The sequence below is a fragment of the Girardinichthys multiradiatus genome, chromosome 21 (genome assembly GCF_021462225.1).
Source record: "Girardinichthys multiradiatus isolate DD_20200921_A chromosome 21, DD_fGirMul_XY1, whole genome shotgun sequence".
Lineage (NCBI taxonomy): Eukaryota > Metazoa > Chordata > Actinopteri > Cyprinodontiformes > Goodeidae > Girardinichthys > Girardinichthys multiradiatus.
The window spans coordinates 17,590,458-17,616,151 of NC_061813.1; the positions used below are offsets into that span (position 1 = coordinate 17,590,458).

At 41.2% G+C, this 25,694-nt stretch overlaps 1 protein-coding gene and 1 long non-coding RNA gene across 14 annotated transcripts in view; both read left to right on the forward strand.

Moving 5' to 3' along the window:
• LOC124858469 overlaps positions 1-11,737 on the forward strand; it is a 30,185-nt gene extending 18,448 nt beyond the window's left edge. For 6 of the 7 annotated variants that reach the window (XR_007035853.1, XR_007035848.1, XR_007035850.1 and 3 more), the window contains 3 exons: positions 890-1,047; positions 1,140-1,232; positions 11,125-11,737. This is a non-coding gene — a long non-coding RNA (uncharacterized LOC124858469). Of the gene's footprint in view, positions 1-889; positions 1,048-1,139; positions 1,233-8,638; positions 8,967-11,124 lie in introns of all 7 variants that reach the window. The other variant, XR_007035849.1, reaches the window with a different exon arrangement.
• Positions 11,738-13,475: 1,738 nt separating this feature from the next.
• Positions 13,476-25,694, forward strand: part of ctnnd2a (catenin (cadherin-associated protein), delta 2a) — a 363,719-nt gene continuing 351,500 nt past the window's right edge. For 2 of the 7 annotated variants that reach the window (XM_047350525.1, XM_047350526.1), the window contains exon 1: positions 13,621-14,061. The gene's annotated coding sequence lies outside the window, so the exon portion shown is untranslated. Of the gene's footprint in view, positions 14,062-25,694 lie in introns of all 7 variants that reach the window. The other 5 variants (XM_047350531.1, XM_047350532.1, XM_047350528.1 and 2 more) reach the window with 5 other exon arrangements.

Genomic DNA, 25,694 nt, shown 5'->3' on the forward strand with positions numbered 1-25,694 from the left:
TCTTTGGCAGGTTGAATTTCTTCAGCTGCCGCAGGAAGAACATCCTCTGCTGGGCTTTCTTGATGTTTGGCTCCCACTTGAGATCCTGGGAGATGATGGTTCCCAGGAAGCGGAAAGATTCCACAGTGTCAATTGTGGAGTCACAGAGGGTGATGGGGGCAGGTGGGGCTGGGTTCTGCCTGAAGTCCACAACCATCTCCACTGTCTTTAGAGCGTTGAGCTCAAGGTTGTTCTGGCTGCACCAGTCCAACAGATGATCCACCTCCAATCTGTACGCGGACTTGTCACCATCAGAAATGAGTCCGATCAGGGTGGTGTCGTCCGCAAACTTCAGAAGCTTGACAGACTGGTGACTGGAGGTGCAGCTGTTGGTGTACAGTGAGAAGAGCAGAGGAGAGAGAACACAGCCTTGGGGGGAACCAGTGCTGATGGTCAGGGAGTTTGGGATAGCACTGAGTAAAGTATGTAGTTACTGGAAGCAGTAATGTTTGATAATTGATAATGATGAACACACACATAAATACACTTTCTATACAAATATTTATATAGATATATAGATCGATATCTATATATCTATATCTATCTATCTATCTATCTATCTATCTATCTATCTATCTATCTATCTATCTATCTATCTATCTATCTATCTATCTATCTATCTATCTATCTATCTATCTATCTATCTATCTATCTATCTATCTATCTATCTATCTATCTATCTATCTATCTATCTATCTATCTATCTATCTATCTATCTATCTATCTATCTATCTATCTATCTATCTATCTATCTATCTATCTATCTATCTATCTATCTATCTATCTATCTATATATCTATCTATATATATATATGTGTGTGTGTGTGTATTTGTTTACATATAAATCCAGACAATAAATCCAGGACAGCAGCCAGAGGAGAGGTGAGGGGATTATTGGAGGAAATCTTGGAATGAGTTCTCCATTGAACTCTGATGGCAGGGAGGCAGAGCCTGAGATCCAGGAAGGATCCTGGAAGCAAGGGTTTCTGGAAGGAAGACAACAAGGAGGTAAGCTAGGGGCATAAGATAAACATGAGCAAGAAACAATAGGTGGCCCAATTACCACTCCGTGAGTATGAATGATCTGGCATCTGCTTCAGGGAACCCGTTCTTCTATAAGCTTCTCTTGATCGGACTTCATGAGCTTCAGCTGTGAGGAACCGCCTGCCAGTCACACCATGTAATCAGAAGAGGTGAGGTGCGCACATACACACACACGCAAAAACACACACAAACCTGCACACAGCCCTGATAGCATGATGACGTTGCTGGTATCATTAAAGGTGGACGTGTCCATTTAATGAATCAGAATTGGAATTTTAATGGATCTGGCCAGGATTGGCTTATGAATCCATCTGGAAGACAGCTATTGCTGTTAAAGTTTTAGAAAGAAAGTACATAGAGCAGTCGGTATATTTGCATTACATTGTGGTTATCAATATCTGAGAGCAAATTTTGGCTAATTCCAGATTTGCAAAACACTGTCTGGGTAGGAAATTGAGAAAAAAACAAAAACCTGATTAACTTTAATTACAAGGCTATTAAAATTAATTAATCTTTTAATACAACATTAATATTCTGAAGAATGTGCTTTAATGTCAGACATTTTTAGAGATGTAAAACTTTAGAGCCATGAGTGCTCGTACTCGTACTCATACTCTTCGTACTCGTCGTCTTCCGCTTTATCCGAGACCGGGGCGCGGGCAGCAGACTCAGCAGAGACGCCCAGACCTCCCTCTCCCCAGACACCTCCTCCAGCTCCTCCGGGGGGAGCCCAAGGCGTTCCCAGGCCAGCCGAGAGACATAGTCACTACAGCGTGTCCTGGGCCGTCCTCTGGGCCTCTTCCCAGTGAGACGTGCCTGGAACACCTCCCGAAGAAGGTGTCCATGAGGCATCCGGTATAGATGCCCAAGCCACCTCAACTGGCTCCTCTCAATGTGGAGGAGCAGCAGCTCTACTCCGAGCCCCTCCTGTATGGCCGAGCTCCTCACCCTATCTCTAAGGGAGTGCCCGGCCGCCCTACGGAAGAAGCTCATTTCAGCTCATTTCAGCCGCTTGTATCTCGTTCTTTTGGTCATGACCCAAAGTTCATGGCCAGAGGTGAGAGTAGGAACGTAGACTGACCGGTAAATCGAGAGCTTCGCTTTTCGGCTCAGCTCTCTCTTCACCACAACGGACAGGCACAGCGCCCCCATTACTGCAGCAGCCGAACCGATCCGTCTGTTGATCTTCCGCTCTATTCTTCCCCCACTCGTGAACAAGACCCCGAGATACTTAAACTCCTCCACTTGAGGCAGAAACTCCCCTGCAATCTGAAGAGGTCGAGATCCATGGCCTCAGACTTGGAGGAGCTGATCTTCATCCCAGCCTCTTTATACTCGGCTGCGAACCGCCCCAGCGCATGCTGTAGGTCTTGGCTAGAGGAGGCCAGCAGGACCACGTCATCCGCAAAAGGAAGAGAAGTGGTCAAGTCCCCAAACCAGACCCCCTCCGGCCCTTGGCTGTGCCTAAAAATCCTGTCCATAAAAGTTATGAACAGGACCGGTGACAAAGGGCAGCCCTGCCGGAGTCCAGCATGCACCGGGAACAGGTCTGACTTAGTGCCGGCAATGCGAACCAAACTCCTGCTCCGCTTGTACAGTGACCGGATGGACCCTAGTAAAGGGTCCCCGATTCCATACTCCTGGAGCACCCATAACAGGGCATCACGAGGGACACAGTTGAATGCTTTCTCCAGGTCCACGAAGCACATGTGGACCGGTTGGGCAAACTCCCATGAACTCTCGAGTACCCTGTAGAGGGTATAGAGCTGGTCCAGTGTTCCACGGCCTGGCCATGGCACGCTTGGCCTCACGGTACCCGTCAGCCGCCTCACGAGTCCCACAAGCCAACCACAGCTGATAGGACTCCTTCTTCAGCTTGACAGCGTCCCTTACTGCCGGTGTCCACCACCGGGTTCGGGGATTGCCGCCTCGACAGGCACCGCAGACCTTACGGCTGCAGCTATGGGCGGCAGCATCGAAAATAGATACGGAGAACATGGTCCACTCGGACTCTATGTCTCCAACCTCCCCTGGAATCTGGTCAAAACTCTCCCGGAGGTGGGAGTTGAATACATCCCTGGCCAAGGGCTTCGCCAGATGTTCCCAGCAGTGCCTCACTATACATTTGGGCCTGCCAAGTCTGTTTCTTCTCTTCCAGCAGATCCAACTCATCGTCAGGTGGTGATCAGTCGACAGCTCAGCCCCTCTCTGCAGCCGAGTGTCCAAAACATGCGGCCGAAGATCTGATGATACGACAACAAAGCCGATCATTGACCTCCTGCCTAGGGTGTCCTGGTGCCAAGTGGACACCCTTATGTTTGAACATGGTGTTCATTATGGACAATCCGTGACTAGCACAGAAGTTCAATAAGAAAACACCACTCGGATTCAGATTGGGGAGGCCATTCCTCCCGATCACGCCTCTGCAGGTGTCACTGTTGTTTCCCATGTGGGCGTTGAAGTCCCCCAGCAGAATAATGGAGTCCCCGGGAGGGTCGCTATGCAGCACCCCCAACAGGGACGCCAAGAAGGCCAGGTACTCCGCTCTACCACTCGGCTCGTCGGCCAAAATGACAGTCAGAGACCTGTCCTCAACCCAAAGGCGCAGGAATGCGACCCTCTCATCCACTGGGGTAAACCCCAACATGAGACGACTGAGCTGGGGGGCAACAAGCAAACCCACCCACCCAGCCCCTCTCGAGGAGATGGGTTCCAGAGCCATTTCTAGTCGATATCTCTCGACCTCCCGCACAAGCTCAGGCTCCTTCCCCCCCAGCGAGTTGACATTCCACTTACCTAGAGCCAGCCTAAGCATCCGGGGATTGGGCCGCTGAGGTCTCCATCTTCGTCTGCCACCCAATCCTCTTTGCACTGGTCCCTCACGGTTCCCCCTACATGTGGTGGGCCCACTGGGGGATGGCCTCGCGTCTCTTGTTCGGGTTTGGCTCGGCCGGGTCCCACAAGAAGCAACCCAGCCACCAGGCACTCTCCGACGAGTCCCGACTCCAGGCCTGGCTCCAGGGTGGGACCCGGGTCCGTTGTACTGGTTGACGTCATGTGCCTCGATTTAGTAGTCGTCATGAGTGCCAATCTGATAAATCACTCACCCTCCACGCTACTATTAACTTAGGAGTCTTCCAGCCTGAAAGTGTTACTAAAGATAGATGAGAGCTGATTACAAACTGCATTTCCACTGCTAGCAAATATGTTGTTTGGTCTGAAATGAATTACATGACATACATCTGGAAACTAGGGACTCAGAGAGTTGTTAAACAGTTATATAATTCGAGCATTTGTGTCCACAACTAGGACAAACATTACGCCATAGTGCCATAACTAATGCAGAGAAATAAAGCTTTTCTCCCCAAAGCCAGTTAGTTTTTAGTTTCTGAAGGATAAAAATATCTTGGCTTCTGAATTCAAACAGGTGGGAGGGTGCAGGGGACCCGATCCACAGCTGTAGATTACAACAGCTGCAAAGTTATTCTAAGGCTGTAGACTTTCTGTCTCTTGCCGTTTTTGTACGAAGGTACACAAGAACTTAAACACTACAAATTATAATGTTTTCATTTTATTTGATGCTGCCAGACTAAAGTTTATCTCTGCAATCTGTCTCCTTTGGAGAGTTAGAGCTGCTAGATTTGTTCAAAAAAAGTAACTGTTTCAAACTACTATTCTACAAAAAAGCAAACATTTAGTTTGACCAAAAATTACTAGATTTTATCCCAAGGATCTTGTTCTTTCTAATCCTTGATATTTTTTTGGACGCTATATGCTGCCTATTAACATATCAGCATTTGTCTTCTGGTGATTTTATTCTGCTGATCTTGTGTGCATTTGTGCACATGCATGCTTGTGTGAGGCAGGGTGGCATGTTGATGTGAGTTACTGTAATGGAGGCCGCAGTAATTAAAGACATCCATCAGATAATGACAGATTTGGCAGGAAGGGATGCATCGTCGGACCCGAAACGTGACCGGCTTAACCAAGACAGCAAACATTCTGAAGATGTTCCCTGGCAAGATATGTCTTTCTTCTTTGTGCATCGTGATTCATTTAGAAACTATGTGTGGGATTTGCACAGTGATGCAGGATTTCAAAGGGGCTTAATATCACTCATTAGTTCTTTGATTACTTTTTATGTTTCCCTTCTTGAATTTTTTTTGTAATTCTGCAGAGCTGAGTTCGTACAACAAGTACTGTTGTACTGAATGTTACTGAATGTTAAGAGCTATAACTTTTTCCCTGTGTTTATTGTGGACATCGTCATGTTCCAAATACATGCATGCTTGTTGTGTAGTGAGAAGAGAGCTGTCATTGGTTTACATATTGACATACAAGCTGCACTACATGTGCTGTGGGCTTTCGATTTTTGGACTTCTGTCTATCAGTACCTGCACAAAATGTACGACCAAAGTTCAAGTATTTACAGGAAGATATAAATGTTACATTCAGACTGTTCAATTCAATTCAATTCAAAGATACTTTATTGATCCCCGAGGGAAAATTAGAATTCCAGTACAACCCATCCAAACATACATCATGACTCAAGACAAGGGGGGGACGGGTAACCGAGGCTTTGCTGCCCACTCACAGGCGCTGCCCTTGCTAGATGAGAAAAGAGACCACATTAGGTAAGTAGAGGAAAAAAATCATATTTCACACTTCATCCTTAGCAGAATACAGTTTGAGATTGCAAAAATCCTCAGCACAAAGAAGCAACAAGTTTACAAAACAACATATGTGCATATGTTTATCTTGAGCATGTGTGTGTGCGCATGTGAGTGTGTGCAAGTAAGTCCATGAAGCACTGTCACAGAGGCCATTGTCCTTGATGGTACGTTGGAATGTTCATCAACCGGCCACAAAGTTCTGAGCAGGTCCACAGATGTTCTCAGGGAAGGGAGGGGGCAGAGGGAGCAGAGCGTCATGTTTACATAACTTCCAGGAGAAGTTGAAGATAGCCAGCCATCAAGGCCGTGCAGGGGAGCCAGATTCAGAAAAACAACAATTATTTGGGTTAGGCTGACTCTTAATTTTCCGTCAGCCTTGAGAGTCTCGCTGGAGCTTCTCAAAGGCGAATCCAAACAGCTAAATTCCTGGTCTTTCGCCAGATCCGAGCGAACAACTTTGTCCAAGATTTATCCCATTTCACCCCTGAGTCCAGGAACCGCAACCTGCCTGCGATCCTGTGTAAGGATCACATCCAGTCTGCGATTCAGCTCACGTAACATCTCAGTCTGAGTGTTGATTGCCCTGAAGATCCCATCACACATGCCAGGCAGCCTCACAATTGCCAGAACAGCTGCTGACATTCTCCGAATTTCTCGATATGCCAGGTAACCGCTGACTCCAAAAAACAGAAATCCTGATATCAAACATCCAATTATATACATATCTTCAACATCCTCGACTGACATTATTGACAGTTCTGCCAGGAGTCCATTGTGTATCCAGAGAAAAACGTCCAGCCCGGACAAGTTGGGCTCTCCTTCACCCTGTCTTCTCGTCGAGAAAATTTGATCAATTGCATTGAGAGACCAGCTGACAAAATCCATAACTCAGAATTTGGAAGATATGCAAAAAGAAGCTCCAAAAAGAAGACAAGACAGAGCTGAAGCAGGGCAGATATGGGAGGGGTGCGGGAGACAGAGAAAAAGCATCCTCCTCCACCGAGAGTAGAAAGAAAAATTGACCCTCTGAGCCACTGAACTGCTGGTGTACCACACATAGAGGCAGTGGGTCATTATGCCTTCAATTGAGCACCAATGAAAGTCCTTTCAATGGGTGGTCAGACCAGTAGTCTCTGTTTGATGCTATTTTTTTCTAAGCACCCTTAGCCTCTGATAGGCATTCTTCATGTCACGGAGTGACATTTTTGGACTCTGTTTGTGGCTTTGTGTTTGTTTACCTTTTGCTTTGATTTTTCTATTTTGGTTTTTGTATCATGTTTTTCTTTTCTCCCTCCCGCCTCCTAGTGTTTACTTCTTAAGTTCTTTTATGGTTGTTTTCTTATTACTTTGTATGGTTTATTATTATTATTATTATTGTAATTATTATAGTTCTTGGTCTTCCCTGGATTCTCTAGTTTTATTTCTCTTTAGTATCTTTGTGGTTAATTGTGTTTTATTTCTTCCTTTGCACTCTTCTTTTTTTCTGTTTCCTTTCCAGTTATTTCAGTCAGTATGGTTAGGTTTGTTTACTTTTGTATTCAGGTTTTCTTTATGGGTTCTTTGTTTGTTCTCAGGTTGTTATGGTTGTTGTTCCTATGTTCCCTCTAGTTTCTCTGTTTACTTTAGTCATGATTATTCTAGTTTTCTTATTCTCCATTTGATTATTTATCTTTGTCTGTAGGTTTGCTTGGTCTGTGTTTCTGTTTATTGTTTATTAGTTACTTTGCCCATCCTCAGTCTTTGTATTTGTTTCACCTGTTCCTTCTGCTTCCCTGCCTCCTTGTCACACCTGTTCTCTGTTCCGTTGATTATCTGCCTTTGTTATCTCACAGTATATTAGTTGGTTTTGTGTCTTTGTTCAGAGCTGGTTCCTTGTGTTCGTCACACCTCGTTCTTGTCCATGATTATGCTTTGTTTTTTGCCACGCCTTGCCTTGGGAAATCTGCAGTGATTTTGCTACGTTTTTTGACTTTGTAAATAAATCTTTTCTGAATTGCCAGTGCCCATGTTAAAGTTGTTTTAGCTCATAAAATAAGGTGTGGACAGTGACTCATACATGCTTGGATTTACCAATTTAATGTTTGTGTTAAAACGAATGGCTGACTAATGGGTGATCTCGTGTCCAAAACATTAAACTAAAGATGGCTATATAAAAATAAATAAATACAAATGAAAACCCAGCTCAAGATGTAGATAATGTAAAAACAGAGAGGGTGACTCTCTCTTCTCCAGCAGGTATCTGTGAAATTCTTTTTTAATTATAGTAGATGCATTTAAAAAGGGAATATTTTTACAAGCCTTATAGGTTCTTTACCTTGCACTCATTAGTTATGATGTGGTCTGCATAATATGTTATCGTAACAGTGGAGAGAACAATCTGTCTATTGAAGAATGCAGTAATGTGTGCTAGTTATAATGATGCTGTGAAATGATTTCTATTCACACATTCTTCTTCACACATTCTTCACCTTTATATTCTGCACTAGCAATGCTGTGTACGTCCTGTTGCATTTGGACGTTGAGGGTAGACTAGTTTTGGAGGGATGTATCTTGGTCTCATTTTCTGCATCACAAAAATCTCTCACTTTAACAGGCTGTGTTTAATAAGAACAATAAACAGCACACAGTCCAATAATTTCATTTTTAAACCTATGTCTTTTTCTAGTAATTAAACACTGAGACTAAGTGTGTCATGGTTTTGGATTGTGATTGTGCTGGATGTATTTGTTTACCTGTTGCCTGAGTTGCAGATCTTCCACCTAGCGGTGTGGCCTGTGTGGCAATCTCCTAATCAGCCTTTGTGTAGAAGTAGCTGTCTAACAAACACTTCTAAATCTTCCTATAGCATTCCAACTTTGTCCTGTTCTCACCATGATTTTCAGAGCAAAAGGTCCAAGCAAAGACTAAACTGGTCTTGACTGAGAGTCCTTGAGCAATTCCATATGAAGTTCCTGATTGTTCCACCTGAGGCCTCATACCAATGTGCTTACTACGCTGAGCCATATTCAAGTCCTTCATAGAACCTCCTGGATGTCTCCTCAGTTTCCACAGTAATCCCCCGCAGCTCCTTCACCTCTGAGTCCTCAGCCTTCCTGCAGCCCCATGTCTCTGCAACATAGAAATACTCACCTTCATGGAAGGCATGCAGCACCTTACCCCCAAACCAGACTGGACCATGTCTTTTTGAACACCATTTCTCCTGCAGACACAGTAAGTCAGAGATCATTCTTACCCAAACTTCTTGTCCTGGGTGGTTAGGGATATTTGGGTTTTGGGTGAAATTTCCAGATGGACCTAAAATGCACTACAACCTTTACAGATAAACTTAAATTGACTTTCTTCAAACTTTTGAATGAACATGTCCAACAGTGAACTGTTTCAGTACTTTTTGTACAACATGCTGTTCTCTAACAAGAAGCTTAATGGCAAAATTTGAACAGGTGTTTGATCCATGAATCACCCAATAAGTTTCATGATTCAATCAGAATTGGTATTAATACAGTCCTTCACTTCATGCTGTTCACATTTTGACATCATGAGACCAAGACCACACCTAATTGATCAACACCACCTCGCCATTTTATAGCTTTAACCAGGATGTTCTCCGATGGAAGTGGCCACAGAGTTTAGAGTATCATAGAGTCATCAGCAGGTTGCAACTGAGATACAGAAATACTGGAAGAGTCATAGAAAAACATGGAAGTAGATATCCTTTTGGCCACATCCTACACTGAATACCGCTTTATTGTGAGCAGTGTCCTGTGGAACCAGATGATTGCCACTCAACTCCAGGCACATTTAAGGGAGGTGAGAGGCATCCAAGTGACTCATCAGACTGTTCAAAACCTTTAACATCAGTGTAGTCTGCGAGCTTGACGACCTGCAAAGCTACCACACCACAAGGTATCATTGTCTTGCATGGGCCAGGGAGCAGAGGGCCTCAGTGCTGTTCTCTGATGAAAATCAGCTCACGTTGAGCAGAAATGATGGCTGCCAACAACTTTGAAGACATCAAGAAGAGCGCTATGCATCAGCCACTACTGTCACCAGACGAGCCTTTGGTGATGGTGTTATAGTGTGGGCAGGTGTGTCTGGTCAAAACAGAACTGCCTTACACTTTGTGAGTGGTACAGTGATGACCCATACTACCTGAATAACATCATTAACATAGTCATTGCGCCCCTGCATGAACAACACAAGGCTAATTTTAACTTCATGGATGACAATGCTCCAGCTGATCGCATCATTGGAGAACTGCACTGGAGACTGGGTACCTCGAATGGACTGGCCTGCACTTTCTCCAGACCTGACTCCCATGGAACAGCAATCGATTGGCTGAGTGGTCATCTAGAGACTTGTGACTCTGTACCCCAGAACCTCCTGAGGGCCACCCTTCAAGAGGAATGGGATGCTATGCCTCAGCACACAATAAGTCGACTTGTGAACAGCATGAGACGTTGTTGTTAAGCTATAATTGATGCTCGAAGGCACATGATATGTTATTTAGATATTAACCTTTTTTGTTATACCCACCACTGTTGGCTTTTGTTTGAATAAATTGTTTGAGCTAAGGAAATAACCGTTGCATGTTTCTACTTGAATGCCCTACCTTAATGATATGATACTGTAGCATGAACTTTCATGCTACAGTGATAGCATGAAACAGTTTCACCTGAGAGCCATATATGCCTAACGTTTTGTAAGTAGTGTGTATATATACATGTATGTATGATGCAGTTTAAGGGGAGATCATGTTGCCGGGACTATAATGTTGTTTTTTTTGCAATTGAGTCTTCTAGCACTTAACAATAAAATCTAGACAAACAAAAGCAAATGTATAAAGTCAAATTATATTGAATCAGAAATGTACTTTGGGCACATAGACTGAAATTAAAAGTTATGAAACTAGACAAATATTAACGATGGTATAAAACAGAAATCCAAAGTTATGATGTGTGCAACAAGAGAGAGGTACTGTTGCAGCTTTTCATAGTGGAAGACATGAGGGTGTGACTTTACTGGAATGGATTGTTGCCTAAGTTTCTAAAATGAGTACTACAACCCTGTGACCATTTCTCGTAAGCTGTGGTGCAACATATTTCATGAATGAGAAGTCTACAGTTTTTTTGTTTTTTTTTGTATTGTATGTTTTTTTTTTTTTAAGACAACTTTATCATAACTAATTCTCTGTTAAGCAGAATCAAAATTTGTTGAACAGTTTTTTTTTTTGTTTTTTTTTGCAAAACGTTTAGCTTGGAGAAAAAGAGAATCCTTCACGTGTGCATATATTTGATCTTCTGGAGCTAGATGTTTATAAATGGATGTTAAAGTTTATGTTCAATTAATATTCTGGAACTTTCTGCTGCAGGTGCAGTGCCTCGTGTCGTGTGGAAATGTTCAATTGGACTTGCATCATTGCACTAAGTTGGCGGAGGACTGCATATTTTCCACCTGAGGAATCTCCTGCAGAAAGAAAAGTCATGCTCTTACCACATACCTCTTCACCTAGTCTAATGATGCTGCTCTCCACATTTCTGCAAAGTGTGCATTGACCGCTGTAAGTTTGCTGAAACTGCAAAGCTTTTTCGCAATCCCTCCATGAATCCTACCCAAATTTTGCCAATATCTTCTTGGGTGTAAAAATCATGCACGACTTAGCAAGTTTGCACAAGTCTCTTTCCCGAGTAAAATAAACAATTTATGTTCCTCATTCTTTTTTTTGTTTTAGTTATAGGATAACATACCATCATGTTTCTGCTTTATTAAGCTTTCTTGAGTACTCGGAATTCCCTGATGAACTGGTGTATAAAAGTGTCTTGCATGGATGAAATGAACATTTGGTTTTCTCAGGATATGCTTGATTTAAAACATTTAGACCAAATGAAACACCTCAATACTCTGTGATTTAATGTTTCAGTTTTTGGAACCACTGTTTGTGAAACAATAAAGCTTTAATATGCTGGTTTTGTATTTGAATCTAAGTATGCAGTGAGTCTATTTTGTTTTTGTTTTTTTTTCCAAACTTTGTGAGGTCAAATAATACACAGAGCAAAACCTCTCAATGGAAACAGCTTTTACATTTGTTATTGCATTTAACAAATATCTGCTATGGTCCATTGATGTTTTTTGGCCTTCAGACTTTAGGTGGACTCACATCAACTGCTGTTCACAGGAATAAAAGTGCATTGCAATACATTTATTATTTACAATAATGGCGATAATTTATCTTTCTATAACCGATTTCCTTTTTAACAGGTACAAATCAATAGATTTGTACCTGTTAGACAGCTCAGTGACCCCATCTGGTGGTGAAATATCCAAAATGGTAACCAAGCGGTCTTACGTATTTGAAAGTATCACTTCCAGGTGTAAGTAGATATACATAAAAATCAAAAGACTGTTCCTAAGTTCGATATTATCACTGATACTAACATGACACTAATGCTACTAATACTAACACAGATTTTACTACAAACATTATTCAATTGGAATTCAGCCTTTAATTTGAGGCATACTTTTACGACATTGAGTTTTCAGTTTTACTTTCATGTTAACACTTAATAAACCTTTTTGATCTCTCTGTGTCTCTGTGTTTCTTTCTGTCTATCTATCTTGTAGGCATTATAGATGGTAAAATTAGCCAGGTAAAAATGACTATTGTTGTCTGGGCTAAAGTAGACTCCTTAGACTCCTGTCATTCGGGGTACAGATAACATAATACATTTTACTTTTGTGCTGCCATGAAGGAGGGAAAACATTATTGTGGATATAATATGGCTTTCCTGACATTAGATGTTATACATCTGTTTACACATCTCTATATATACATTAACCTACCTCCACAATAGAAATGAAATAGGACAACGTGAGAAGCGTTTATTTCTGACATGATATTTAACGCCGTCAATGCTGAGTCACAGAAAAAATTTCATTAGGATTTTTCTGAGGTACTTATTCGGAATTGCCATGCTGCCTTGTTTAAATGTTAGCTTTCCGATTCATTTCCCTCCATGCATATCACCACTAATCACACCTTCAATACCACTCTGCCTTTGTTATTCACATGTACTGTGAAGTGATGGCTTGGATTAATCAATTAATTTGCCGTAGGAACCGGCAGGTTGGTTAGAAAGCATACAATTATTTTCTTTAAAAGTCTATTATGAAAAAAAAAATGGAAAAAGAGAAAAAAAAATCTAGCCCAAGGAAAGCAAAAAAAAAAAAGAAGGAAAGAAAGAGCAAGTCCGCCCTCAACCCATCTGAGTCAGCAGCACTGACATGATATGGCCACATATCTGAAACACTCAGCAAACGATGGCCTTAAGAAGACGGGTGGGGGTGGAAAATACTGAGAAATCCAGAGGTGAATTGGGGCTGCAGAAAGATGATGGAGTAGGTCAGGTGATAATACCATCGTTACAACCCCAACTGGGATATGGTTGCCATGGAGTGTGTAGGAGGGGGGCTGGGAAATGGGAGTCTGCCAAAACATAGATGGGGGGTGTAAGGAGTTGTGATGTAGTATTTTGTGCTCAGGATCCCCCTCAAAGTCATATGATGGGATCCTTCTGCTCAGTATTAGAATTAGGATTTAACTATTTGTTTACGTTTTGTTGTAGGATCTTGGATCAGGTATATTTTGATCAGTCAAATTAATAGAATAGTAAAGACGTGTATATAAATTATACACATGTTCGGCACAAATCGGGGAAACAGTTCTTGATTGGCTTAACTGACTCCTGTTGTGTTACAGAACAATGCAATCACGATCTACGCATTAAGAGCTTTTAAAGGGTGTTATGTGCGTTAGGCGTCTCCCAGCCCTTCTTACTTCCAGCCTGAAGATGTCGCCCTGTATCCTTCTATAAAACCAATGCTGCGTGCACGCGCATGTGCGCGAGTGACGGGTGAGAGCGAGACGGAGCGCCTCTGTCTGCCTCCTCTCCGGTGGCGTTGCCTCTGTGTCGCTGCGGTGCTTTGCTGCGCTCCTGCCTATCCGTCTTTCTTTCTTTCTTTCTTCCCTGCTTTTACACACGGCTCATCTCTTCTTTCTTTCTCACCTGCGTCCACCGCATCCCCCCTTGTTCTCCTCCCTGCGGATGCCTTTAGCCTTGCACCCCACCTGCACACAGCATCCCGGCAAATGGTCCTTCTAGCCACAGCAACTGTGGTCGCAGGACGCAACGAAGAGGCGCACCTTTCCGTTTTGATCTGATCTGAGCACACTGCGGATTGACTTGGGAAAGGGGCGGGTTTGGGACAGTAGGCGAACTAGGAGAAGCTTGTAAGCGGCCAAAACCTTTGGGTAAGTCACCGCTCCTATCTCTCAGCTGTATACTGAATGAGATTAACTACAAAGAAGCTGTCTGCTCAACAAACGCGTGTGTTTGAAGTCTGCTGTTTGGTCCCTCCTTACAGTCCTGACATGCTCTGGAAATCTGATCTGAGTTCAGGATCATTTGCTGGGGACAATTTGGAGACACCGTTCGTGTGTGCATGGTGCTAATTTGTTTTTTAAACAGCTTTGCTGTGAAGCTCATTTCAGTGAAATTGGTCCAAATTTGCTCATATTGTTCAAGACACAAGATTTTTGGCTCCACATGGCTGCTGACCTAAATCTACATGTTGTGCTAAAAGTCCTCCAAAGCCTCAGAAGACACAATGTAAATAAAAGAAATAGCTTATTCAGGGCTTCCAGTTGACTAAATTAATTTCAAAGCCTCATTCAGTTAGAAGTGTTGTTCAAGTCTTGGCATAGCGTGCTGTCATAATTAATAACCCGGTTAATGTTACTTAAGGCTGAAAAGTTTCACTGAAATGTGTATGGATCTGTAGGCAGATTAAAGCTGAGCTAAGATGCTGTACCTTTACCCACTTTGCTTGTGCTTTGATCAATAGACATTTCCAGGAGGGGGACTGAGCCCTGGTGGTTTGTCAAGGACATACAGTATATTTAGATGATGATGTGGTGGAGAGGAGGAGGGCTCAGCTGTGAGGGCATGATGCAGGTTCATGTTAAAACGGGTGCTTATCAGATCCTGGAACACAGAGTGATTGACAGCTGATGCACAGATACGAGAGGAGAGAAAACAGTGCTACTAAAGGGCATGCTCTTTATAGGATCAAACCCTCTGTTCCTTTGTCCTGTGTTGCTATAAACTTTGGGCTGAGATCTGCAGATAAAGCAACTTTCTCCCTGCCAGGTAAGCAGCTGTGAGGTAAGGAGAATGCAATCACCTGAGGTTATCCTTAAATTGACCTATGATGATGGTGTAAGAGGTCAAAGCTTCTCAATCTGCTTAAAAACAGCATGTTGGTACTATTCTAGTACTTCAAAGGACGACCCTACTACTACCCCCCGAGCAACACATCTTCAAGGAAATTCTGATCTGATCATTTTATTGTTAAAGGATAAGGAGCATTACAAAGGAGCTATCAATGTGGGAACTGTCTCAACAATTCCTGTGCAATCTCTCTCCTTTAACCAGAAGCATAGACTCTTCACCCCTTTTCCAAATTTCCTAAAGATTAGCTTCTTTTATGTTCCGTAAATGTCTCCAGTGGGCATGAAAAGCCTCGTCCTTCATCGCGGACACAGATTAAGCAAATTCACACAGCAGCGCAGGCCTAATGCCTAATCACTATGCTGCGCTGGCAGAACAGAACAGTCTTTCTACTGTGGCTGCCAGGGAGAGGGAGAGAGAGTAAAAGAGGGGAGGAAGGCTAGCCACCAGTGCGTATTGATCGGACGGAGGGGATACTGTCAGGCGACCACGGGATGGAGTGCTGACGACAGTCCAACAAGCTGCTGTGATGAGCTGGTCCAGCAGTTGCTTTTACATACTGAATAACGCTGATGTTAGGGGAAGAGTTTGAATTATAGTTGTCCTCCAGAACAGGGTCAGGAAGGATTTAGAAAATGCTGCATATGTTATGAACATGGATATATTTAATCGTCAAAAAAAAAAAAGATTTAAAGGGAGGTTCGGTGGTGTATGACCAATCTTTGTCTAAATCACATCCGGTGCTCAAGGCTGACTATTTGTCAGGTCAGCAAACACTGAGCTAACTGTGAGATATTCATTATTTTAGCCTTGATTTTTGTCTTTAAGGAATAAAAAGCAGCAGTGAAGGCGTTATTTTTTAGAATGTAATCAAATTATATTAAAGTTGTGTATACATGGGGCTCCTAACTGTGCTCAAAACATTAAAATTACTCAGAACACCAATCTTTCACATTTCACTGTGATGTTTTGCCATATCCAGTGTTTCTGTTATTCAATGAAGCCTGGTCGTTAACCAAAAGATAATGAGGCCTTATGGTTATCCAACTTCTGGCCTTAATCACAGATGCAAGAAAGCTTCACTTCAAGCTTCATCTGTAAGTTGATTTAGAAATACCCCTGAAACATTTATGAAAAAAACTACCAAAAAAACTATTGTGTTGGAATATAAATGGATAAATTCAACTGCACAAATGAGATTATCAAGCCAGATGTCAAATATGCCTTCTTTTCTTTGTGTGGGACATTCTGTATAACTTCTACAATTTAAGCATCAAAGCAATAGATCTGTCAGAAGAGTAAATGTTTAACATTTTGATGCCAACGAGCTGAGTTATTTGCTTTTTGTTTTTTTATCTATCTGCCAACGCCTCACTTTGTGTGATGTTATCTAGCCTCAGGCAGCTACCTGACTGTTAATCCACACCCTCAGACTTTATCGATTGCATAGTCATGGGACTAAACTGGATGCTATTTGGCCGCCAAAATTTGATCTTTAATCAGACAAGTTGATACTTAAGTGACTAAAAAGTTTGATTAGTCACTTTTACAATATTTGGATTATGCTAAAACTACTAAAAGATTACATTGATGTTTTGCACCAATAAACATTTAAAACCACATTTGCAAGTGCTGTGTTTATAGACTGATCAGATATATTTTCGTATATATTTTAGTTTAGTTTTTTAGGTGAGATTTTTGATCAAATTTGCCAATGTGGGTCATTGATAATGCAACCTAGTGGGGATTTCTTTAGTGTTAATGCTCGGACTATTAGATTTAATTCACATTGAGATAAGAGTTGTGATATTTAAAAGACAGACAGCAATGACATTTACATTGCTGGTCAGAAGTTTACATACACCCTTCATGTCATTAATCTTGGGCTTTCAACAATGCATTTGGACTTATTTTTCCATGGTTTAATGGTTATACAACATGCAACTTTCATGAATTTTAAAAAGAAAAACTGATTCCACGAATTTGAGATTATAGTGTATTTTCAATCATTCAATCAAGGTTGAAATTATGCATAAAGGTTCAAATACGAAGACATAGGAAAGCCACAAACTTTGTGTCCCTTTCAACAAGCTTCTGACAAAATTCTTACATAATTATAGACTCTTCATCTAAGCACAATCCACAGAAGTGTTCAAGTTGTTGATTTGTGGTGAAGCTGAACAACTTCTTGTCTTCCTTATTCCATCTTCTTTATGCAGTGCACCAGGGCTGTTGGCATAAAAACAGACACTCAAAATTAAAACAGACCTACCACCATGCATGACAGTTGTTACAAAGGTCTTAGGTTTGAGAGCCTCATCTTGACTCCTCCAAACATTCTTCTTGTCATAGTAGCTCAAACTTTATTTCCTGTGACCAACACATTTTTCTCCAGAAGGCATTTGCCTTTTCCATGTGGAGCAACTGACAATCCCAGTTGAGTATGAAGGTGCTGATTGTGGAAAAGACACTTCTTTCTTGGTCCTGCACCCTCTCAATTTAAACCTCACTTTGCTGTGGACAGTGATCATAGGTGTTTTAGCACCTTCCAATTAATGATAGACCTGAGCATCCCATCTGGGTTCATCCTAAACAACTTAACCAAATTCCTACTGTTTGAGATGGCAGTTGGGCACAAAAAAGTTGGATGGGAATGTGTGTTCCAACAGGACAACTATCCCAAGCACATCAAAACTACATTTGGAAAGGATGAAGCAGGTTAACATTAAACAAGACTTCAAACATTCAACAAATGGATGGGCTATGTGGAACCATTTCTACCCAGAAGAGTTCTTAAATATCCAACCACAAACAAGTCTGAAACTTGTTGAAGGCAACACAAACTGTGGGCTTTCTCTGCAACTTGCTAAGGGTCATTTATACACACATTAGTGGAGGTGTAAGTATATATCGGACAATGCTTGCATAATTTTCAACCTGTGTAGATTAGAGCAAATCTGCATGAAATTTTTCAATTTGGCACCAGATTTTGCTTTTTAAAATTCAGTGAAATTGTATATTGTGTCATTTTTCAACATGAATATTTAAGTTTTATTTGGTTGGTTAAATTAAAATTAGAATTAACAAAGGCTTATTGAGCTTGACTGATTACAGGGAGATCTGTTTGAATGAACAAGTGGAGGGGGAGCAGATGATCCACATGCTTCCTTGTTCAAGTGTCTACACACCTTTAGGAGTTTTATGGTGCTGCTTTCACGTGGCTATTTGAAAATACTATGGTTTTGGGAAATCACCTTCTGATGCAGTTATTTTTAGTAATTATATTCATAGAACAGGAATCGTCAAGTGTAAGCCATCAAAGCTGCTCAAAGAGTTTGTCTTTCATAACTAATAACCAGTCTGGATGCAGATGCATAGCAAATTCATAGGGGTGATCATTGTCCTCCTAAGACCCCTTGGTGGCCCTATTGGTTGTTTCCAGAATTGCACAGTGGGGTACATTTTAGGAAATTCTTCTCCCTCAAAATCCAAGGCCCTGCCTTTAAGGTGGACAGAGAATCTATAACATGTGAAAAGCCTTAAAGTTCTGTCTCTCTTTTAGCTTTTCAGAAAGAATCTTAAGTTATTATAAGGACAACAATGCCATTTTTAATTTGGCAAAAAAACTTTTCTAAGCTTTCTGCTGATATGACATGAGCTCCTCTTTAAGTGAGTGCCTGCTCCACTGATGTTTGCTCACCATCTGCTGACCTTTACTTTAAAGCCAGAAAAGATATGGAAACTGTTTGTCATATGAAAGGTCAGTGGGAAGTGTTATTACATTATGACTGAGCAGAATGGATCATACAGCTGGCATATTGTGCTCGTTAAAAAAAAAACACTTTTAGTCACTTTCAGAGATTACGTATGACAAATGAAGTCCATGTACCATTGTTACAGGATTTCCTTTGCACAAACAGAAAACATGTTTATCCCGAAAAGAGCACCTTCACCTTTTGTTGGGCCTTTAATCTTCCTTTTATGTATGGATCATATTAGTTTTCAAGGAAAGAGATAATGAGTTGTCCAGGGTTAACAATGCTTTGGACTGACATCTCAAAGCTCCGTGTTGCCACAATGCATTTAGTTGTGATATATTACCTCACAAGTTCTGCAGGGTGGTAAAAGGTAAAACTATTCTAATGCTCTGTGTTGTGTTTCATAGTGATTAATGGGAGAGGGAGTTTGAGGAGTGCAGCAGGAGGAAAGCACTAAAATATGGAGGAGGCAATGATGTGTCGGAACGAGTCCAGAAAAAGCAGCAATATGTGTTCAAGAGACTGAAAGAGAGAGAAGCAGACACAGAGAGGGGGCTGTGTGCATGCCTACCAGTGTGACTCTCCTCCCATCTTCTAATGAGCTTGCTGCAGATGGGACTCCCTCTGTCAGCCCACTGCCCTCCTCCTTTTTCCTCCACTTCGTTATCCATCCACCATCCCTTCTTTTGTTAGCTTTACAGACCAAAGTGATTACATGAAGAAAGGGACGAGGCAAAGCAGGACTTCAGAAACAGGTGATGTAGCACAAAACAAGTGGATGAGGTGGATGCAGGTGAGTAAGGGAATCTGCCCATGGTTGCCTAGCCATGACATCATATGTGTGCCTGTCACCCTGCACTTGCAAATCTGAATTAATAATTGGCTCAGCTAGCCACATCTGCCAGAGTTAATTGAGCAGCAAAGAGAGACGGTTGCAGGAGCAAAGATCAACTTGATTTGCCAGACAAATAGCGGGAAGGTAGCCTTGAGTTGGCGTGTGCATGTTTGACTGGTGTAATGACAGATTTGTTGCAGATATGAATATGCATAATTTTGACCTTTTAATGTGTATGGAGATCTGTAATTGCATTTCAAATGTGGCCTAAGCTTAGAGGTTGTGTGTGTGAGTGCTGTTGCTGTGCTCATACAGTGCCTTGCAAAAGTTTAATACCTCTTAACCTTGTCCACATTATGCATGAATGAATGAATGAATGAACGAATCCGTCCGTCCGTCCGTCCGTCCATCCATCCATCCATCCATCCATCCATCCATCCATCCATCCATCAAACGTTTCTTAACAGACCTTTTTAGATTTTATTTCATTTTAATTTTTGATATTAATGTGTCCTTAACAATCCACCCCACAACTATGAACCCATTTGTGTTGATCTGTCATAAAGAAATCCTCCTTAAAATACCAATAAGGGCTAGTGCCAGTCAGATGTTTATAACTGCAAGTGTTTATTAGAATTGAGGATGCTATGGTTGAAGTCTTGGTTTTTGTATGTGAGTTTTTATTTTTATTCTCTCTAGATTTTTTAATAAGGTGACTTCTGAAGTTTATTGGTTACAATTAAGTTTATTTAGTTATATCAGAGTAAAATGGGCTGAAAGCATATGCCCACTATGCCATGTATCATTTTTCTTCCTCGTCACAAATGTGAATTGAAAGATGTAGTACTTTGTGTTGATTTGTCACTAATAGATTGATGCTTGTGTTTGTAACATGACAAAATGTGGAAATGTGTGCTGCTGCATGCAGTTCAGTCTAATTCTTTTTTGCATTCTCTGTATTGAGTTGTCTGGATTACTTCCCGTCTGTTCATTCTTTGACCCATCAGGTGAAATCTGTTTGTGAAAAAGTAATTAGAAAGCTTCCTCACTGTGGCTGGTGTGCTCTGATTTTTGTAGATGGTTAAATAAAATATAGTTTGCAGCAAATGCCAGAGTTGAAAGGACCTTATGTGTTGGCTAATTAGAGAAAACGCAAGAGCCGATGTCTGAGGGAAAGACAAGAAAGACTTGGCATAATGACATGTTACATGGCAAAAAGCAGCCTGGGTGTATTGTTGTCAGCCTCATCTCTAGTCGCAGCAATGGCAACATGGTATTATCTCGCTGGCTGGTCAAGTGAGTAATGATATGTTTGATGAGATATGAACACCTGTGCCTGAGTGTGTGTGGGTGAGCATGTGCTTGCTTCTTTTCCTGTCTTTTATCCCACATTTCACTGCAGAATTGATCTAAACAGGAGCAGAATGTGCATTTACATTAAGTCAAGACAGCCTACTCCCATTGTGAAGATACAGCCAGCACTCAGACCTGTGTTTCTAAGCCTTCAGCTCCTATGTGCTACCTGAAAGATAGGAAAGTCTTAGCTGCTACACAGCTATGCCCGTTACACCTGGAGCCAGAGACTTATGATACTGAGTAATAATAATATTTCCTCTTCTTGCTGTTATTGTAAATATGCAAGTCTTACACAAGGTGGACATATGAGTTGCAAATGTGCCAGGAAGATAAGTAAGCACATAATAAAATTATTCCACCTTCTCCAAAGACAATGCGTGCAGAGTATTCAGTGCCCGGCTTGTTTTTGTGACTTTTATTAGATTTGGAGACATGATGTGGTTGAGTGACACAGGACTTAAACATGATATAGCCTGCTCACTGCACACATGCATTTAACAGTATAGCTGGTATTCAGCAGCTGGATAAAAGGGGCACCAGTGACTATAGATGATCGTCTGGCAGTCATAAAGTCTTTGCTGAAGATTGTCAAAGAACAGAAGAAATTAGATTTTCTGCTCTGCACGTCAGGAAATATATAAATAGTTATGCCTCATCTATTTCCCCTATATAATAAATAGGTTACTATAGAAAACATTTTTTTGTAGTTAATGAAAGTACCTTTCAGCAAGTCTGGTTTATTTAGATCTGTTACATTGATTACTACATCATCTCAAAAGTAGAGACGTGCCATTTCAGAAGTTTTGGATTACAACCCGATCTCATTATCAAGATCGAGTCTTTTGCATTGCTGTGGAGGGGCTTTGGCCCTCTCTTTTTTACAGAATTGTTTTAATTCAGCCACATTAGTGTTCAGACATTAGTCAACTGTTTAGAGTGATGCCACAGAATCTCAATCAAATTTAAATCTATAATTTCTGTTGGCCACTCCCAAAACATTCATTTTGATTACTTTCGGACCATTTAGAATTGGACTTGCTGGTGTGCTTTGGATCATTGTTCAGCTGAAGAATGCAAGTGCAACTGCATTTATGGTCACAAACTCATGGCTAGATGTTCTCCTTCAGGGTTTTATGGTAGGAAGCAGAATTAATGGTTTCATCAATTACAGCAAATCCTCCAGGGTCTGAAGAGGCAAAGCAGCTGCAAATCATTACACTACTACCACCCTGTTTGATGGTTCTTTCTGAATTGCTGTTAGTTACACTAAAGTTCCACTTTGTTTCGTCAGGCCACAGAATTTTTATTTTCTTTTACCAAAATCTTGAAGATTTGATTTTTTTGTGATGAATCTGAGACAGACAGCTTTGTTATTTTTGTTCAGCAGTTTTTCTAGTTTTATTAACCTACTAGATGAGTCGTTGATGGACTCTTGGAGTCATTTTGGTGGGCCATGACTTCTGGTAAAAGTTCATCACCTTTCTGTGTTCTACATTTGTGGAAATTGGCTAACGGTAGATGAAAAACGTAATTGCTGTAGACTGAAATGCTTACTACACCAAATCTTGTGAGAGAAGTTGCACCAAACAACTCAATATAAAGGTAGCTTTTATTGAAAAGCAGTCAAGAATATATGACGGTAATGTTTTTGTTTTTTTTACATTTTTTATTAGAGAATAATGGAGCAAGCTCTGCCAATTTAAACCTTATATAATCTGCGAAACCTAAAAACTACATTTTGATATATTTGAAAAATTGTTAAAATATCATTAACTTTATAAAAGTTTTGTTGGTCTGTAAGCTTAAACATCTAGAGTAAAAATCTGTCAAAGTATGACCTGTGACATCATAGGACAATAACGTCTGAATCGGTGACCTCAGCTCAATTTACAATCGAAGAGTGATGTCAGTATTGAGTCTGATATTGAACTTGTAAGAATTTACCCAATTTTAATAATTTTTGACACTGGGCCTCATTAAGAGGGAAATGTAACTCTTTTTCCTATCATTTGCACTGAATAACATTTAGCTGAAAAGTAAATCCAGCTTGCTTTGCAAGGCAGGCTTTACTAAAGATACTAGACAACAATGAAATAGAAATAGAAAGAACATGCAAGAGGAATCGAGATGGTATTTTAGTCAATCTTTCATGTACTTCCAACAAACAGTCAGCACCTTTTTCAGAATTTATACAAAACAAATTGGCATGATTAACCACTGGGTTGCATTACACTAACACAGTTGGTCTTTCTGTAAGTGTTTACAGCAATGCTTTTACCAGTATCACATTATGTTGTCACTGGCAACAGCAACTTGCTGAAGTACTCACCCTCATTACAGCAGCTGGCAGTATATGTTTCAAACTGATTTTAGCAATTAAATCTGTTGGGTCATTTAGTGGAAAACACTGAGATTATATAGCTAACACTGCTAAATGTGACTCCAAAATAGTCATTTGCCATAAATTTAGGCAATATTATTAGATACATTTTCAGAAATAAACAATTTCTTCTATCTTCTCAAACTGTCTTTAACCTCTTTCATCCCCTGATCAACACATAGTGGTCTTTCTCTCCTAAAAGCTTCAGGTCAGCCAAGTGGGCTAAATGCCCATCCAAATGCCTGTGATTGAATCAGCAACCCATCAGGAGCACTCTCAGATCCTTATCAACTGTGGCTACTTCCATTGCCAATCAAGGTTTTCCTCCCATCTGGAGAAATGGATATAATGGAAATCATGTAAAAAGATAAGCATCAGACCACGTATGAACTGAGATTTTTTGTTTTATTGCCCTGCATGATCAAAAGGGTGTCTGAAGGGGGGAGTGGCAGATTTGTGTCCACTCTGATGTATGAAGATTAATATTAAAAAGAAAGCAAGTGGTCACCAAATAAGAAAGACCAAATGTCAGGTAAGGGTTGTTCTTGAATAAACAATGGATGCATGAGGGAACCCACATCCACCTGTAATACACAGATCACGGAGAGAAGGTCAGCGAGGATTTAGCTGCAAGAGTTACAGCGCACCTGAAAGAAGAACAGCAGCTGAAATCATGTTTTGACCATGGGGTGTTTTATTAGTTCACTTATTGATGTGTGTTGACAGTGGAGAGATACACCCGCAGCCAAGCTTCCGCTTCTGCTATCCACATTATTCGATTTCATTTCACAGTCCCTGAGCTAACAAAGGAAGCTTTTCTCTTCAGCTACACAATGTGCTTGTTCAGTGCAAAGCTCATGTCAGTGTAAGCAGCATATACTCCGTCCTGGCATTCAGCATTTTTATTTATTCCCACCTCCTCCTGGGGCATCCTTTGTTATATACAGCTGTTCACCTGACAACAAAACATGCTCTGTTAACTCAGCACTATTAGGTCAGGTGTTCTCCCTTTGGAGGAATTCAGATTGAAATGCGACTGCATCTCAACTGGATTGCATAGCCACATCAACAGCTTTTTGTGATAATAAGTTACTATAGTAAAATCATTCAGCATTATCTCACTGAGATCAGGACACAACATTCTTGCTTTTAAGTTTCCCCCGAAAATGTAGGATTTCTTACCAAACAACAGAGAGCATGTAAAGATTAACAGTATACTTTAGAAGCTTGAATTCTGAGCCGGCCCAAAGCTTAAGCAAACTTAGCCCCCCCCCCCCCCCCCCCCCCCCCCCCCCCAACCATCAGGGGTCTCCCATTGGTGCCCAAAGTTTAGCACAGTCCATAAATCTAACATTTTTATATTTGTTTTATTAAGAATTAGAAGGCTAATAAATTTGATGGTTTCAGCATAGGTAAATTAAAAATAATTTACATTGTTCCAATTTTTAATTTAAGATTTCAAGGAATTGGCATGTTTAGTTTGTGAAAGTGCAAAGCATAATCTTAATTTTGTTTTTTATTGTTAGAATCTGACGCTTCAAGTTTCATTAATTTGAGTCTGACTTGTTCACAAATACATCTCAGCAAATGATAACTTATCATCCGTGTTTGCTGGGGTGACGGTAGCTCAGGTAGTAGGGGTTTGTCTTGTAATCAGTAGGTTTCGAACCCCCACTCCGTCAGTCTCAGTCATTGTGTTCTTGGGTAAGATACTTCACCCACCTTGCCTGCTAATGGTGGTCAGAGGGCCAGGTGGTACCGATTGTATGACAGCCCCGCTTCTGTCAGTCTGCCCCAGGGCAGCTGAAGATACAATGTAGCCTACCACTGTCTGTGTGAATGTGTGGATAACTGATTCAAGTGTAAAGTGCTTTGGGGTCCTTGGACAAAATAAAGCACTACACAAGTGCAGGCATTTTACCATTGCATTTAATTAAACTTGGCCCCCTCTCTTAGATTCCACAAAATTTGTACTGAAACTCTGTTAATAGTGGTGATGTTCTTAACAGGAAGAGGGGGCCCAAATCAAATTCTGCTTAAGGCCCAATAAGACCTTTGGCTAGCCTTGCTTGAAATGAAAGCTCTGAAGTAATGAATTAGGTTAATTAAGGGTATGGATTGCTAAATGAGGTGGAAGCAGCAATTCTATGTTGATTGTTAGATGAATTTTCCTCTTGAGCTGACCTACTTATTCCTTCCACCAGATTGCTCTCACATCCAGTTTTCTTCAGAATGTATAGATTTGAAAGAGGATGTACAGAACTCAGAACACTGGAGATGCTCCTTTGGCACCAGACAGCTTAGAAGTATCATTGGCTTGCTGCT